Source organism: Pinus tabuliformis, chromosome 2_2, assembly GCF_031772625.1.
Source record: "Pinus tabuliformis cultivar Carrire ecotype Pingquan chromosome 2_2, CPIR1, whole genome shotgun sequence".
NCBI classification, from domain to species: Eukaryota; Viridiplantae; Streptophyta; class Pinopsida; order Pinales; family Pinaceae; genus Pinus; species Pinus tabuliformis.
The window spans coordinates 62,229,654-62,248,515 of record NC_142300.1 but is presented as its reverse complement, the minus strand read 5'-3'; the positions used below and the strand labels follow the sequence as shown (position 1 = coordinate 62,248,515).

At 40.9% G+C, this 18,862-nt stretch overlaps 1 pseudogene; it reads right to left on the bottom strand.

The window, feature by feature from the left end:
- The window catches only part of LOC149191472 (1-phosphatidylinositol-3-phosphate 5-kinase FAB1B-like), a 167,508-nt pseudogene extending 165,164 nt beyond the window's left edge, over nt 1–2,344 (bottom strand).
- Between the last annotated feature and the right edge of the window lie 16,518 nt (nt 2,345–18,862).

Below are 18,862 nucleotides of genomic sequence, written 5' to 3'. Positions count from 1 at the left end.
GATTGAAATGGAACAGCAACTAAATGGAACAACAATTCAGAAATGGAACAACAACTAAATGGAACAGCAACTAAGCAATAACCAAGTTCATCAAGCTGTGATCCTATCTAACCACTCCAATCAAAACATCAATCCTGCAGTCTCAAAAGAATTACAACCCTAGAAACATGCTTTTGTTATTGATCTGAATAAATGCATGCGATTGCATCTCAAGATATAAACAGTAACATTCAATAATCATCTGAAATCAGACTTCTCAAGATAACTTGTCATAATGCTAAAACACAATCACAATGAATTCTGTACCGGAGTGATAATATCCTGTAGAGATTAATCAACACTTTAATAAATTGGTAACATAATGTAGTGTCAATATAAGACTTCAATTTGCAGGAACATTAAACAAGTTAAACATAACAGAGCATGTAATATAATGTTCATAAAACACAACAGATTACCAGATCACGCCTATTATCAAACCACATAGAAACCACGCATAATGGTACAAGAGCAAGTGTCCTCCAGGTCCGGGCCCTTAGCCTTCAGGGGTACACCACTTAAAGTTGATCCAGGATCAAAGATAAAAGAGTAACCAAGTCTGTATTAATGCATGAAATAAACTTACAGCAGAGCAAGTCTTAACAGGATATAAAGATCATAGTCTTGATCTGTTAAAAAGGAATTACCACAGAACCTCCCCTATAGCCAACAATGCTATCTCTTATATAAGGATGATGACGGAGATATCTAGATATAAAAAATAGATAAAATAGCGATCCCTCAGGATCTAAGGTCCTGAGGGATTCGCAGAATCATTAACCCTGAGTCACTTCTTTCCTTTTCTGCTCCGAACTGGTATCTCCGCTTCCTTTTTTGGGTTGGTCCATTTTGATCTGGTCTGTTTGCGGTTCCCCGTCAAAGGGATAGCAGTTATCTCCTCTTTGTCTTTCCCTTTGAGATGGCTAATTTCTGCTTTTCCTCCTTCCTGCACGTAAGAACGACAATTATCAGTTTTGCCTATTAACCTCACGTGTTTCATCATTATCTAAGTTTAAAATGAAGAAAGGCTTATATATCCTAATGAAAAAGATACTGAAATAACCATCAAAACGTACCTTCTTTGAGACTGTACACACCCCCCAGCTTACCCTTTTTCATGACCTCATGAAAACATTGTAGTTGATATGCAGTGCAATGAGTGAGTAAGCTGGAGATGGAATCTCATGTGAGGGTCTATAGCCGTGATGCGAAACTAAATAATCAAAGAAGTGGCCTGTCTGACCCTTACGCATCTCATATAGGGCTTGGTATCCGGGTGCTGGATGCCAAATGATTGGACTCCGGAACCTATATCCTAACCAGGATGGCCCGGCTCTCAAAACAATTTCACCATAGAGGGGAAAATGGCTAGCAGCAAGTCTAAAGTTCTCATATTTAAATGGTTCTCTGAACTGAATATTTGGATTAGATACTTGATATCGAAATTTAGCTGCATTAATGGCAGGGTCCTTAATAGAGGAAAAGTATTCAAGTCCCTGCCGAATGATTGCCTCATGCATGGGTCCTAGCGCTTCAATCACTCTGGAGCCATCATAAGGTTTCTATGACTCCTCCATAACTGCGTTGGATCCCTAGGCTCAGCTCTTACCCAAATATCTAATCCGTTCTCTTGTTTTTGAAAAGCATTATAAGCTTTGAGCCATTTAATTTGATTAACTGCAAATGAGATAAATGCTTGCAATTGAATGTCCCCAACAAAAGGGCCTGGGTTCATTTCAGTCTCTTGTTCTAGTATAAGGTTATGCAAGTAAAATTCACATAATAATCTCTGCACTTTCACCCCATAATGTTTACAGCAGTTTATGAAATCATCCATAGTGTTAATCTGTATAGGAGTGCCTGCTTTGACAGCCTTTATTTTCAATTGTAAATACCTCTCCATTAAAAATAGGGCATAATTTTTGGCAGGGGCTCTACATGCTAGAACGTCATTATATAAAGAACACAAGGTATCCATTTGTTTGATAACTACATCTAATCTACGGGTTACCTTGGCAACTTTCTCCTGTTCCCTTTGCCATCCTTCGAAAGCTTGGCTTTCAGATAAGTTGACGTTCCTTAGCTGCTGCTGTAATTCTTCATATTTTTCTCGGGGGACCATTTGCTCCCTGAGCTTTTCTGCTTCTTGCTGGGCCTGCTTCAAATGTTGGTGGAGGGTTCTTGTTTTCGGGTCTTTCTTCCATGCATCCGTGGAGGCCGGGAGCTTTACTTGAACTTTCTTATTACGCTGTTTCGAGTTCAGAGCCCTTATTACTCCCAATGGTGGTGCCTCCGTCTGAACCATCTTATCATCCTTTTCAATTTTAACACGAACTCCAGCCCACTGCTGTTCCTTTTCAAATGGAACAACAGTTTGTTTTTCAGCTTCATTTGGAACAACAGTTTGGCTTCTGTCAGGGTTTTGAGTAGTGGGACGGCTTTTGGTCCTCCGCCTCCTGCCCTTAAGGGGCCTTACTGGTGTGGTCAGACCTTTTCTTCTTGAAGTCCCCTTCACCCTTTGCCTTGCTTTTAGAATCCTAATCTGCTGGTGAAGCTGGGATATTATGTTCAACAATGTCCGCTTTTCCCTTCGTAATTCCCTTATTTCCATCATCTCTTCCAAAGGAACAACAGGTTGTTCGCTGTGGTTTGGATTGTGGCTGGCTTCCTGATTTTCTTCCTGAGGTAACTGTTCCGGGGTAAGAACCTTACTTGGCTCCGTTATTTCTTGGGCTGATTCCTCTTCTGCCCTTATTTCCTCCGAACTTTCCTCTGGTGGCTTCTGACTAGGAACGGGTTGTTCTTGCTCAGCATTTTCTAATATCTTTTCATTATGAACGGGCAAGTTTTCTATTTATTCCTCTTCTTCATGCAATTCCTCGGGTGCATATTTCTCCTGGGTTTTCTCTTCGGAATGCAGGTTTGATGGACTCAGGGGTTGGCCATATTCGCCCATATTGGCCAAAATGTCGGCCAATTCATATTCCCTTAACGGGTCTTGTAATGGGCTCCCTTCCTGCTATTCCATTCCTTCCTCCTGCTCGAACTGCTCAACTTCTTCCTTTTCATCTCCTTTTTCTTCAGTCTGCTCATCTTGTTCTTCTTCTCTCCCTGCAGATTGCTCTGGATCCTCCTTTCCTTCTTCTGTTTCTGCCTCTGCAGACTGCTCTTCTCCTTCGATGTCTTCTTCTTCCGTTTCTGTTTCTGCAGACTGTTCTTCTTCCTCGGCATCTTCTCCTTCCGTTTCTGTCTCTGCAGACTGCTCTGTTTCCTCACTGCCTTCTTCCTCTGTTTCTGTTTCTGCGGACTGCTCTGTTTCCTCGCTGCCTTCTTCCTCTGTTTCTGTTTCTGCGGACTGCTCTGTTTCCTTACTGCTTTCTTCTTCTGCTTCTGTTTCTGCAGACTACTCATCTTCGATTTCTATTGCTTGGCTCGTGCTTGCCTGGGGCTTCTTCAGCCCTCCTTGTAACCCTATGAGCCTTGCTGACTTTCCACGCTTTTCTGGTTGTTCGGGTGTACTAGCGTCATGTTTCCGCTTTTCGGGTCGTTTTTCAGATTGTTTTTCAGGTTGCACCTATGTGCAAGTGTCCTGTTTTCGTTTCTCTGGACGTTGGGGTGTGTTATCAACTCGTTTTCGTTTTTTCGGACGTCCAGATGTGGTCGTCCCTTTATTGATAATATCAATTAGTTCTTCCCAGCTGCTCTGCTGCTGGGTGAGACTGTAATTTACTATCAAGCGGATTAATTCGTGGTGGCTAATAACTGATTCTACATGATGTGCCTTCTTCATACTTCGTGCGACATCATGCAATAGAGAATTCAACAATGCAGGCAAATTCACAGAACATTTTTGTTTTAAGACAGCTAGGAGTTTAAGATGTCATGGTCTTAACACATCTTTTCTACCTTCGCAAGTGATGTAGCTTTGGATGATTTTTGACAATTCTGCCATGGCTCTCCTAGCGTTGCTGGTAGCACCCCCTTTCCTCGGATTGTCAACTTCTGACCCTCGTCCTGAAAGATTTCCAAAATCTTCTGCAGCCTTTCCTTCTTTATTGTCGATACTGGTCCCATGGCCGGTAGTCCCGTGACTCTTGCTATTATGTCGTTGGTGACTTCTATTCACCTTCCTCTTACTGTGGAGTATTCTTCCTGTAAGTTATGTAAAAATTCTCTTGCTACCGTTTCATTAGACTCCTTTAGGCGGTTGAAATAGGTCAACCATCCTGCTCTTTTCAAGATTCTTCAGACTGCAGCGGAAACAGTTAATGTTTGCAGTTCTCGGCAGACTGACCTTCCTCCCATAGTTTAACTGCCAATTTTCAAAGGAATGGCAACTGTTTGTTGAAGCGCAGAGAAGCTGGTAGCGTATTCCTCGTTCAAATTTAAATGAAACAACGTATGCAATGGAAATAGCTTCGAACGTCAGCTCATGCAAAAGAAAACAAAAATAGCAAAAGATCATACCATTGAGCCATTGCCGTGCTTGAGTACAAAATTTTTTCAAATAACGGATTGACACGTACTCTGGGGAATGATGAGGTTACCTCCCCCCCCGCAATGTGATAGGCTGTCCCAGCCGTCAAATAAAGGAGCAGCGTCTGTTTTGCCGCGAGGTCTTTATGGAACAGCTTATGGATATATGACATGTTCGCCAAAAACAGCGTAATACTAATATCGAGGTAAAAAGTTAGATCGCTTTTAATATTATGGGGCTGCGTTGATTTGATGGAAGTTCGGGGATAAGACATTTGCCATAAATAGAAGGTCTCATGCGGTCACTGCCAATAGCTTCGTAATGATTGGCGATGATATATAGTCATGCACTATATGGTTGGGTAATATTATATAATTTAATTATCACGGCATAAGAAGCAAAAGGATGTAATCTTCTTACCTATTGGTGTAAACATACGACTTCAATACCATTAACAGTGCTCTACTGCCGACAAGTGTCCATAACCTTGGCAGAGTTGTTTGTTTCACCCCTGGAACCATAGTCTTTTGTGTATGCAAGGAAGCGTTTGAGCAATGTCAAAATGTAGGCCACTATGCTGGCTTGGTGACCAGTTAGTCATAATGCCATTCACGAGGAAGGAGCGAATAGTGGGCAGGCCGGCTCGTGGTGAGAACTCCTGTTCCAAGGATTATTTGTTTGATATACCTTTTGGACCATTTCCCAGGTGTGGTGGCCCTAATGGGAATGCCACTTCGCTTCCATCCTGATGATCATGGTAGGCTAGCTCGTAATGAGACTTCCTATCCTGCAATTTGACAGTCTTTAGAAATTTTGTTTTGCTTCTTTTTAATAGAGAGCATTTCCTGTTTATGCACAAAGGGTGGTTCAACACTCCTTAAGAGTAGGAATGGTGGAAGAAGTCTTAATATCCCAATAGAAAGGTATAGATCTTTTGATCCTATTGCCATATGATAATTAAAGAAAAAGAACCATCATAATACAGATAACTAATCAAAACGAAGTTAGTAGAACAATGGCAGCAAAAGATGATAAGTAAGCATGTCTTTCTCCGCATCCTTTCACCAAGTCAGGGCAGTTTCTTATAAAGATAGCGATTTATGATTTAGTGATTTCGGTATGCTGCATTTTCGCTTTAATCTCATAAATGTATAGCCGTATTCCAAAAGACTTGAAAGAACATCAGCAATAAACATCCTTAATTTGGGGTAGAGGGAGCAAGCTGTTTCAAAATCGTATGAGTAATGTTCCTTTCAAGGAAGGCCATAACAATAGTTCACATATGCTGTTCGTTTGGAGAAAGGAACAGTAGTTTCAAGGAAATGTCATTCCCTTTTTAAAAAAAAGATCGGCAGAAATCAAAAGTGTTGTTCCTTTTGGAAGCAACAAAAACACAGAAGTGCTGTTCCTTTTGAAAAAGGAACACAAAAAATTGTAAGTTGCAAGTGCTGTTCCTTTTGGAAAAGGGACAGCAAAAATCAAAAGTGTTGTTCCTTTTGGAAGAGGTACAACAGAAATCAAAAGTGCTGTTCCTTTTGGAAAAGGAACAACAAAAATCAAAAGTGTTGTTCCTTTTGGAAAATGAACAACAGAAATCAAAAGTGCTATTCCTTTTGGAAAAGGAACAGCAGAAATCAAAAGTGCTATTCCTTTTGGAAAAGGAACAACAGAAATCAAAAGTGTTGTTCCTTTTGGAAAAGGAACAACAGAAATCAAAAGTGTTGTTCCTTTTGGAAAAGGAACAGCAGAAATTAAAAGTGTTGTTCCTTTTGAAAAGGAACAACAAAAATCACCAGTGCTGTTCCTTTTGGAAAAGGAACAACAAAAAATCACAAGTGCTATTCCTTTTGGAAAAGGAACAGCAAAAATCACGAGTGCTGTTCCTTTTGGAAAAGGAACAGCGAAAATCACCAGTGCTGTTCCTTTTGGAAAAGGAACAGCAAAAATCACAAGTGTTGTTCCTTTGGAAAAGGAACAGAAAAAATCAAAAGTGTTGTTCCTTTTGGAAAAGGAACAACAGAAATAACAAAACATACTGCAAAAAATCTGTACAAAAATAATTCGATAAGTTATATACAAATTATAAAGAAAAGTAGATTTTTTAGTGAGTTACAGGCGGGGAAGACTTGTCTTCCTCCCCTAAGATCTCCATATCTGAATCTTGGTGTAGTTGTTGGCAGAAGGACTCCTGAGTAAGTGGTTTGCGATAGAGATGGACTCAATGGCCGTTTGCCTTGAAGGTATATCCAGAACCATCGATAGTAGTCAAGGTAAGGGTCCCATTGTCATGTACTTTCTGAATTTCATATGGTCCCAACCAATGAGTCTGGAGTTTCCCGGGGAAGTCCTGAAATATAGAGTCATACAAAAGAGCCCAGTCTCCTTCATGGAAGACTCTGTTTTTAATGAGAGCATCATGCCATTTAGCTCTCTGCTACTGTATCAGAGCAGTGCGTTGAAGTGCAGAGGGCCTAATTTCATCCAACTCATTAATCTATTGTAGTCGATTATTCTGTGCCTCAGTTAAATCTAAACCAACTTGTTGTCATGTTCGTAATGTCTGGATTTCAAATTCTATAGGAAATATAGGTTGTTTTCCAAACATTAGCTGATAAGGTGAGTGACCAGTAGTGATTCTCCATGTTGTTCTATAAGCCCATAGTGCTTCTGGTAGTTTGGCTGCCCAGTCGCGTCTATGTGATGCAATTGTTTTTGTTAGAATCATCTCTATTATTTTGTTACTGCTTTCTACTTGCCCATTTGCCTGTGGGTGATATGGGGTGGTAACTTTATGTTGAACATGATAGTTATTGAGTGTTGCCGCTATTCTGTTCCCAGCAAACTGTGGCCCTCCATCTATAATTATCTCTCTAGGGAGGCCATAACGCACAAATAGATGAAGCAGGAACTGTATAACATATTATTCTGTAACTCTGGGCAAGGCCTCTACTTCAACCCACTTGGTGACGTACTCTGTTGCCACCAAAATGTATGTTTTTTGGTTTGATGGCGGGTTGATTGGTCCCACGAAATCAAGAGCCCAACTCTCAAATGGTTCAATGACTAACTGTGGTTTCAAAGGAATCTCATCTGAGTGACTAGGGCGTCCCGCTCTCTGGCAACTGTCACATGCTTGGACGAATTTCTTTGCATCTTTAAAAATTGTGGGCCAATAATACCCTGTTTGTAATACTTTATGTGCAGTCCTACGATCAGCGAAATGTCCACCACATGGTTGGTCATGGCATGCTTTCAATATATCAGAAATTTCATCTTGTCTAACACATCTTCTGATTTGCATGTCTGCCCCTGTGTGAAACAAATAACCCCCAATCCAGGAAAATCTGGTACTTCGTTGAACAATCTGTTTTCGCTCATTAGGGGTTAGATGCTTTGGTAACTTACCTACTGCTAGGTAATTGGCGACATCCGCATACTAGGGTGTTTGAACAGCAACAGCAAAGAGATGCTCATCTGGAAACTGATCTTCAACTGCTGTTGCATCGACTGGTTTTGGCACTCTTAAGAGGAAATCAGCTACCGGGTTTTCTTTCCCGGGTCGATCCTTGATTGTAATATCGAATTCCTGCAATAAAATCAGCCATCCAGTTATTATGCCATTTGTGACAGGCTTATTTGCTAAATATTTTATAGCAGAATGATCTGTGTACAGAATAGCAGGATATCCAGTAATGTAATGTCTGAATTTATTGATAGCATGTATAACAGCTAGAAATTCTTTTTCAGTGACAGTATAATTTAATTTAGCAGGGGATAGATTTTTGCTAATGTAATAAATTTCATATGGTTTTCTATCCTCCTCCTATCCAAGGACCGCTCCAATGGCTATATCTGAGGCATCAGATGATATCTGGAATGGCAAATCCCAATTTGGTCCCCGAAGAACTGGGGCTGTAGATACAAGCTTCATCAGATCGTTGAAGGCACGTTTGCATTTTTCTGTCCAACAGAAATCAATATTACCAGTTAATGCATACAATGGTGCAACAATACGTGAATAATGTTCTATAAATCTTTTGTAATAACCAGAGAATCCAAGAAAGCTACGTACCTCTGTTTGAGTAGTAGGAGTAGGAATAAGCAAAAGTATTTGGATTTTGGCTGGATCTACCTGAATGCCAGCTGCTGAAATGTAATGTCCTAAAATAAGTCCTTCTATCATCATCGTGTAACATTTTTCATGGCTTAAACAAAGCCTGGTAGCTATGCAACGTTGTAGGACTTTTTCTAGTGTCTCCAATGCTGGATCAAACTCATCTCTGTATGGAGTAAAGTCGTCCATATATACTTCCAATCCTTCATTTATTAGATCTGCAAAAATGCTAAGGATAGCCCTTTGGAATGTGGCAGGGGCATTACATAAACCAAAAGGTAAAACTCGGTAGGCGAATGTTCCCCAAGGACAAGTAAAAGTAGTTTTGTCCTGATCTTCAGGGGCAATCTGTATTTGGTTATACCCACTGAAGCCATCGAGAAAAGAAAAGAATTTCTTCCCTGCCAAAGTGTCCAATACTTGATCGATGAACGGGAGAGGAAAGTGATCTTTTTGTGTTGCCTTATTCAGCTCCCTGTAGTCCACGCAGATCCTCCACTTCCCATTCTTTTTTGGTACCACCACAAGCGGGGAGATCCATTTACTATCAGAGATAGGGTAGATGAAGTTAACATCTAAAAGTTTTTGAATCTCAGCTTTTACTACTTCTTTTAGGTGAGGGTTTAGTCTTCTCTGAGGCTGCCTAACAGGTCTTGCATCATTTTCTATATAGATGTGGTGTGTAGATAACTGCGGGTCAATTCCTTTCATATCAGGGTAATCCCATGCAAATGTTTCTTTATATTTTCTTAAAATATAGATGAGTTTTGTTTCTTGTTCAGGTGTAAGGTTAGCGTTAATGTTTAAGGTCTTTCCAGGTTCGATTTCCACAATTTTACTATGTGCAACTCAAGTGATAGGGATTGTGTGATCATGTGCATCTTTCAGAGGTTCCTCTTCTACTTCGTTATCAAATGTTGCTTTTATCATATGACACTGGGTACGAGATGTGAGTTCAGTTTGACTAATGAAATTACTGATGGCATCATCTTCTGTTTGGTATTTGAACTATAGTGCTTCTTGTATAGTCAATGGAGATCTGATGTTGTCAGTCAGATATGATACAGGGTGCCTATTAGTTTTAACTGTAGTGATACTTGGCTGCGCTGGGGGATATAGTACTAAATTCTTGATATCCGCCCCCTTGGTTATAATCATGTTCCCTTGCCGACAGCCGATATAGGCATCAGCGGTAGTGAGCCAAGGTCTTCCTAAGATCAGTGGATGTCCATCAAGTCAGGTTTTAGGGTTTATTATCAGAAAATCAGTTGGGTATTCCCAGGAGTCAACCGAGACCATGACATCATGCAGTATGCCTTCCGTTCTAACCACAGACCGATCGGCCAATTCTAGCAGAGTTAAGGTAGGTTCTGCAGATGTAATGCCTAGCTTTTAACAAGTAGCAGTTGTCAATTTATTGATTGTAGCTCCAAGATCAACTAAGGCATTGGTTAGGGTTTGACCATAAATTTGAACAGTTACTATTGGGTTTCCTAGGTCCTCATACTTAATAGGTGTTTCATTTCCTGACAATAGGTCAGATAAAGTACCGAATACTTGAACTCTTGGGTTATCCATTATATTCCTCCTTGGCCTTTTTATGCACAATTCTTTAATAGTTTTTGCGTATATCGGAATGTCTTGAATGGCCTGAAGGAATGGAATTTTTATGTACAAATTTTGTAATTCTCCCAGAATGTCAAAATTAGATTGTTGTATCGGTCGAGGTATGACTAAACGTTCTAGGAATGGGGGAGAGGATGTGGTTGCTTGATTATGAGTTTGATGTCTATTCACATCCTCTTCTTGTGACAGATGTTCTCTAGGTAACTGATCTTCAATCTGAACTATTTTATTTCCCTTTGTTTGGATAATATGCCAAGATCTTAGCTGAAGATCATTGCACTCCCTCAGATCGGGTCCTTCTTCTGGTGTTTCTAAAATTTGGAGTGCTTGGACCGGTCTATTATTTGGATTGGGATTGGGCTGGGCTGGGAGTTGTAGTCTCAGATTCGCCTGGGGATTTTGCTGTAAAGCTGGCAGTGTAGGTTGAGGGAGAGGGACATTCCCTACTGGCTGATTTGTTGGTCTCTGCTAGTTATTCTGCCAGGCTAAACTTTGTGAAGTAGGGGGAGTCCATTGTGGAGGATATGGGCTGTTCTGCCAATATGGTGGGGGATAAGGAGGATTTGACCAACCGGATTGGCTCGTCTGATTTAGCCATGGATTAACAGAAGGATATGACTGTGGTGACCAGTTTGGGAATGGGGGCTGAAATTGGCTTTGCCATGTATTATACTGTTGAGCGTTATACTGGGGATACTAAAAAGAAGAAGTTGGATCTGAAAACATACTAGTTTGTCGCGGCTGCCACTGGCGACACTGGTTGAGCATGTACACCGTTTCTAGTTCTTCTTTTGCCTCCTTATATACTGCTTTTAGTCCAGGTAGTGAGGGACAACTTTCTGTCGAATGATCCTTTGCACAAAAGGGGCATGCTTGGACTACATCTAGTGGGCATTCCTTATGGCTATGCTTCTTCCTACATCTGGGGTAGAAGATAGCTAAATCTGTTCTGCCTCCATTTGCTTTTGCTTGGCCTGCAAAATGTCCAATTGTGTAGTCAATGTTCCTAGTATATCAGTTTTAAAGTTTTCCAATAAATTTCCGATTTCAGCCCGCGTTACTCCTTCTGATGAAATTTTGTTTTCTCTTGCAAACCGATCATGTTCTGCTGGTTTGATCCGTGTACTGCCTCTCGAACTCCTGATGCATAGATCAATTATGTCAGCAAAATTTTCCTGATAAATATCCCCTTTTCCCATAATGTTTAATGTTTCAATCCATTGTTCTTTCATGCCTCTTATTAATGCTGTTTTCAACACATTATCGGGTAAAGGTGATGATGCATAGGGCGATCTTTGAAAATTATACTAAAAACGCTCCACATATTCTTCTAATGTTTCGCTTGGTATAACCACCATCTGGAATATTTCATCTTTTAGTTCTCTAGACCTGCAGTAATCTTGATATTTTCTTAGAAAAGATTCCTTCATTTGATCCCAATTATTTATAACCCCACCACCTAATCCCATAAACCATCTTAAAGCAGCCCCTTTCAGGGTCGAGGGAAATAGTTTTAGTTTCGGGGGGTCAGTGGTGTAGTCATATCCCCTGCATAGTACATCAAATTCAAATAAAAATGCATCCGGGTCTTATGATGTAATTCTGTGAAATGTAGGGATATGTTGAAGGGGAATTGCTTTCATGGGGGCATTTGTTGCAGAATCTGCTATGGGATATTGTAATGTAGAGGTTTGGGTGTTTGGTGGATTTTGAGCCATTGGGTCAAATATATGCCAATAACCTTCCGGAATATCTAGAAGAGTGTTCCTTGGTTGAGCGAGAATGGTTTTGATAGGATTAGTTTTAATAGCACTTCCTATATCTGGAATTCCTATCTGAGGGGATTGGATCTTTTCAATAATAACTTTTACCGCACTTCCTTTGTCTGGGCTATTCAATGGCTGAGTTATCCTAGGAGGAGATCTTGGCTCTTCCCCTGTTTCCCCTTCTCCTTCACAAAGATTACTAAAATTCCCTTCTTGCAATCGCTCTGGAATAGAATTTTCAATTTCTTGAAAGTCATGTTCGTCAGTTTGACTATGCACCTCAGCAAAGGCTACAGATGATGAACCTGTGGCCTGAAGCAAGCTAGTAGGCTGTCTGGAAATAACTTTCCTAGGTCCTACTGAAGGCTGAGATTTGGCTTTCTTATAGATTTCGTCTATAAATGTTGTTCGACCAAGGGTCACCGGCCCCTTAGATTTTTCTGGCTTCGACAAAGGTTTGGGATTTTTCTCCGGCCTTTTCTGCTTAGTCATGCACTCAATTTAACTACTAAATCTTTCTTAAGAAGATAGCAGCAATTCTGCAGGAAAGAGGGCAAAGGAGCAGGGCTTTTACATGCTCCGTACGTAGGTTCTTACCTTCCATTTTCAAAACCCAATTCTTCCCTAGCAGGTTCGTACACTACCCTGAAAAAGACAAATGGCTACACTCTTTCCCCGGCAACGACACCAAAATGTAGAGCTATAAAAAGGGTCTCTTTCACCTCTAGTTACCTCACATTAGAATGTCAATCCGGGAACGTCTTGCTATTTCAAAAGAGTGTCTCAGTCTGAGGCTTAGCACTTGTCAGAGTAATGCTCGTAGTACAGCTACTTAAAGGCTACAAAAGTAAATGGCTACATGTCTACAACTTAACTATTTCAAAAGGCTAAATCGCACCAAGCATTGCATCAGTCGAAGGTTCGGTAAAAATAACCCATCCTTTTCATAACTGATGAGAACAAATTAGAGGTCTGGGAGCTAAGTAGTAGATGCTGGGGCTCACTACAGCCTGAGATCATCCTTGATGAGTATAAATGAAACGGCAAGTAAAGGAAATAACGATGAAATAGAACAACACATCAGCCAAGGGTTTGGTGGCAATAACCTATCCCTTTCATAATTGATGGGAGCAGATCAGAGGTCTCGGAGCCAAATAGCAGAAGCTGACACTCACTACAGCCTGAGTCTATCCTTAAGAAATGGCAAGTAAATGAAACAACAAATCAGCAATCTTGAAACAGACGAGCGATTGAAATGGAACAACAATTCAAAAATGGAACAACAACTAAATGGAACAGCAATTCAGAAATGGAACAACAACTAAATGGAACAACAACTAAGCAATAACCAAGTTCATCAAGCTGTGATCCTATCTAACCACTCTAATCAAAACATCAATCCTGCAGTCTCAAAAGAATTACAACCCTAGAAACATGCTTCTGTTATTGATCTGAATAAACGCATGCGATTGCATCTCAAGATATAAACAATAACATTCAATAATCATCTGAAATCAGACTTCTCAAGGTAACTTGTCATAATGCTGAAACACAATCACAATGAATTCTGTACCAGAGTGATAATATCCTGTAGAGATTAATCAACACTTTAATAAATTGGTAACATAATGTAGTGTCAATATAAGACTTCAATTTGCAGGAACATTAAACAAGTTAAACATAATAGAGCATGTAATATAATGTTCATAAAACACAACAGATTACCAGATCACGCCTATTATCAAACCACACAAAAACCACGCGTAATGGTACAAGAGCAAGTGTCCTCCAGGGCTGGGCCCTTAGCCTCCAGGGGTACACCGCTTAAAGTTGATCCAGGATCAAAGATAAAAGAGTAACCAAGTCTGTATTAATGCATGAAATAAACTTATAGCAGAGCAAGTCTTAATAGGATATAAAGATCATAGTCTTGATCTGTTAAAAAGGAATTACCACAGAACCTCCCCTATAGCCAAAAATGCTATCTCTTATATAAGGATGATGACGGAGATATCTAGATACAAAAAATAGATAAAATAGCGATCCCTCAGGATCTAAGATCCTGAGGGATTCGCAGAATCATTAACCCTAAGTCACTTCTTTCCTTTTCTGCTCCGAACTAGTATCTCCACTTCCTTTTTTGGGTTGGTCCATTTTGATCTGGTCTGTTTGCGGTTCCCCGTCAAAGGGATAGAAGTTAGCTCCTCTTTGTCTTTCCCTTTGAGATGGCTAATTTCTGCTTTTCCTCCTTCCCACACGTAACAATGACAATTATCAGTTTTGCCTATTAACCTCACATGTTTCGTCATTATCTAAGTTTAAAATGCAGAAAGGCTTATATATCCTAATGAAAAAGATACTGGAATAACCATCAAAACATACCTTCTTTGAGACTCTACATCAGTCTGTTCATGAGGAATAGATGAAAGCATATTGACCATCTGTGAAACCTTGGGTGGCTGAAGAGGAAAACAACCCATGAGGGAAGAAGCCTCTAGTAGACCGGTACCAATACTAACGTAAGAGTTAGGTACACCACCTACTAGGGGTACAGAGCCGCTTAGCAACGGGGAATAAACAGGGGTGCAGAAAGACAGCTAGTCCACTGTAACTACCTTTCCATCCAGTGGAAATAGTATGATGCGAAAGATAGTAGATACGATGGTCATCATGGCATATGTCCAACTACGACCTAGTAAGAGATGATAGTTGAGTTTTTTATCTATGACTTCTATGTCCACCGTTACTGTTTTCCCATACAAAGTGATGGGGTAGCTAGCTAGGTAACATTTTGGGATGAAAGTGTGGCCGTCGAAAGCTTTAAGGGAATTTGATAGTGGGGATAGGGTTGAAGAACCCAGAGCGAGCCAACATGAAGCCGACATGATGCAGGAAGAAGCACCTTTGCCAATGACATTTCTGTGTATACCTTTACCTTTCGAAAAAATTTGGACTTCAAATGCAAGCTAGTGGGAAATGGGAGGTTTACACTTTTCCATGTCAAAAATTGTAACCATGGAATCCTGTGGGTTGATACCACCAATAGCCGAAAGCAAAGTTTTCCTTTGTTTTGGTCATGTTTGTAATACTTCGAATGCCAACATAGCCGATGGCGCTTGTGCCAAGTCTTCTAAAATGCTGTAGTTTTAGGCAGCACGTGCAGATGTATTTTGCATTGTGCATCGAAGTGCCCCTTTAGGGGGGCGAATTACAAGGTCAGCGACCGGCCATTCGATATGCAAATCATTGGGTGGCAGTGGGTTTTGACTTGAGGAAGGTTCCTATGCATAAGTGACAAGAGCTCCATAGGATTTGGCTCTTGTTTGTAGATTTATCGTTTCAAAGGTGTTAATGGTAGAAGATCCTTCACCAGTTGAAGGATGTTGTGAACCACCATCCCCCTTGCGGGGTTTAGGGTTGGTTTGCAATAAGGTTTTTCTACTGCTGAGTGTGGAAAGGATTATTAAGGACAGCAGGGGTCCTACTAGTATCCTTTTTAGATATGTATTCTGTGCATTCCTGAAGACGCGGACAGTGATAGGTCATGTGGTCTTCAACACAGATTTTGCAAGGGAATCTAGTGGGTTTATACTTTCCATCGTTAGGAGGCACAGAAGCCTTCTGCTTTGGGCTTTGCTACTTTGTTGACTGCTCCATATAAGGAGCAGTCTTTTTCTTATTCTTCTTGTTCTTACCATCGGGTTTTTGTGTATACTGCATAGAATTTATCACGATGGTAGGAAGAGCAGCTGATTTGGTAGAGGGGCCCACTGACATTTGGGCAATGTGACAGCTGAGTTTTTTTATAGCAGCCCCAAAGTTTGCGTTGATAATCCCATTGGCGTGTTCTCTAGGGTGGTGAGTAGTGGAAACATTGGAGTTATGAGGGGCATTGGGGATTACGTCATAAAGAATGCCAGATTGTGAATATATCAGATCTAATTGCTGGGTACGATGTATGGATTGGTCTTCTGTGACCGCACCACCTAAAGTGACATCTTTAGTGATTTGCAGGAGTAGGGACTTGCAGAACTAGTCCGCTAAGAGATAGTCTGGGAGGGGAGCTTTGACTAACCTCTGCCTACGTCTCCATTCATGTATATGATCAAAGATGTGGGTGGCGGTATCCTAACGTAATGAAGTGAGGAGCTTTGTCCCAGTCTCATAGCGAATGGGTAGCTAAAAGTGCTTTAAGAATTCCATCACTAGAGCATCGAAGGTATTTACTAACGTGCATGGTAACTCAATGTACCACTTAGTTGCGTTGCTAGTGAGGGTGCAGGGGAAAAGATGTAACCGAACACTATCGTCCACCATGGAGTTGGAAACACACCAAAGATGATAGGTGGTGATGTGGGTGCCTCGATCATCCCCTTGTTTCCCTTCGAACTTGGGGATCTCTATTGGTATTTTATGCGGGATTGGTGGCCAAAGTATGTTATGATAGATGGGGTCATTTGTAAGTTTGTACAAGTCAGGGATATCCAACGTTGCCAAGAAAGGCAGAGTGTGTGTTGCCACCAACTCGAACCAAGGCGATGACATATGAGTTGAGGATCCTTGCGGTCCTCCCATCGTTTAAGTCCCAATATTATACATAGGAAGCATGGTATAGTAGTTGCCTTGGGGTATGGCATTGTAGTGTGGATCTCCATGGGGAATGTGATGTTGGGGTATAGAATTTCTACCAGGATAAGTAGTGCCCCCTTGACTAATTTGAATTTGTGAGTAGGGTGCCCCATGGATTGGTTGGGACCTGCTTGAGGATTCTCGCCCGCCACAAAACTAACCATATGTCCTCGATTGACATAAGGAATTCTCATGTCAATCAATCTCTAACCATGCATGCCTGAAGATGGAGGGGGAACTGTTACATTCATGACCGGTATATGCATATTGTTGTACAATGGATGCCAACCATATTGTTGGTTGAGGGGACCCATGCTTAACATGTTATATTGAGCATTATAAGGAGCGCTATATGTAGCACTTGTCGAAGGTATAGATTTTGACACTAAAGGGGTGGAGCCCGGCATAGGCTGGGTGCCACTCGCAGAGGGTGTCATGTGAGGGTTTGTACTTGGGACAAATGGGATAGTAGGGTTCACCATCAATGGTGTGGTGGTGACTGTCGACTGGGGAAGTGGTGGGGGGCCAAAAATGTCCACAAATTTCCATGACCCATTAGTCATCAACGGGATGGATGGAAATGTTCCAACTAAAGAAACAGGGATTACTGGTGCCACAGGAACCAAGAGTGGGTCCAACGGATTAGTGAGCAGAGGGTTAAAGGGAGGAAGAAATCCTTTGATAAAGAAGTCCTCTGACAAACTTAAATCATCAATTGTCCAAACAGATTCCGTGTGAGATCTAGGAGACTCATTCCCCGAAGATGGGGAATCCAGTCCACTAGAGCTCAGTGGATCTTCCACAATGAGTGGAGGAAGTACTAACAATCATCTAGATTGATGATGAGGGCCGGATGTAGCCACGAAAATATAAAAAATACACTGACCAATTAGCAAATAGAGAGAAATGACCCTGTCTGATAAGCATCGATCACTGGAGATGAAACCCAATATCACAATGAATAATAGAGAGGGCTTGCCAAATGTATAGTTACAGTTACTCTAGAGCTTCACCCAAACCTCAGGTTAAGGGGAAAAGTACTCTCATGAAGATGATCACCCTCCCAAAAACTGAAGACATAGTAGGTGCCTCTGTGTTAGGTACCAGGGCAGCCCGCCCCAGTCACCTTGTTTAAGTCCCTAAAAGCTTGGCCACTAAGGGTACCTCAGATCACAAACACTACTGGGAGGGACATAGTCGCAGATAGTACGTTGTGTGGACAAGATACCTGATTCCCCGACTCAGCTCCGAAATCCCTGAAGGGATCCCCAATACACAGAATACCCAAAGGAGATGCAAGAAAAGGCAGGCTACTTTCACTTACAGTTTGATGTTGTCTCGTATTTAGCTCTGCTTTGACTGGAGTGGTCTCGGTAGTATGAGTGCAGAAGGAATTTTCTCTCTTTTAATGACACTAGTTTTGGTTTCTGATATTGGGTAGTTTACTCACACTGCCTATCCCAAGATCGTAGCCTAAACTAATGTTTGCTTGCTCAATAAAGAGTTACTGATTGATTTTAGGTAAATTTTATGTGTACTTTTTTATTGTCTTCAGTCTGGGAGTTGACGTATGAAATGTGATGGGACTCTGACTTAAAAATCATGCACAAGACAATGCTTGAAAAATATTCAATTCGATGAAAACAAGTTGTATTCTACAGGTGAGAGTCTTTCACATATTCATATTTGTTCCATGCATCCTAGTCATTATAACACATGCATTAACCAATAGAAATCTTTCCAATTCTTTCCTAACAACTATTTGAAACCAAACTAAAGCATATTTTAACCAGCTAAGTAGAAGCATGAATAAAAAATGTGGATCTTTCTTTCATAAAAATTGTTTTAAGAAAAAAAAAAAAAACTTATTTCCTAAAAAAAAAAATTCTTTTAGGACACTAATCTTGCTAACAAAATGCAGCTGCAGATCCCTTTCAGTCCATAAGCAGGCTCCCCTTCCCTTTGAGTTTACAGACACAGCTATATGTTAAGATTTGGGGGACTAACGCTCTGTAGCAGTGGCCACAGAGAGTTACTAGGTCCACTAATGCTTTGTGTGTGCAGACACAGAGCTTTATAAAGCATTGTGTAGTCTGCTAACCTACGTTAGTGTGGGAAAACAACCCAAAACAGGGCTTTTAGGATTAGATTCAAGGATGAATATATGAAGGAAGAATGGAGCAAGGTTTTGGTGGGTCAGAAAGCGAATGC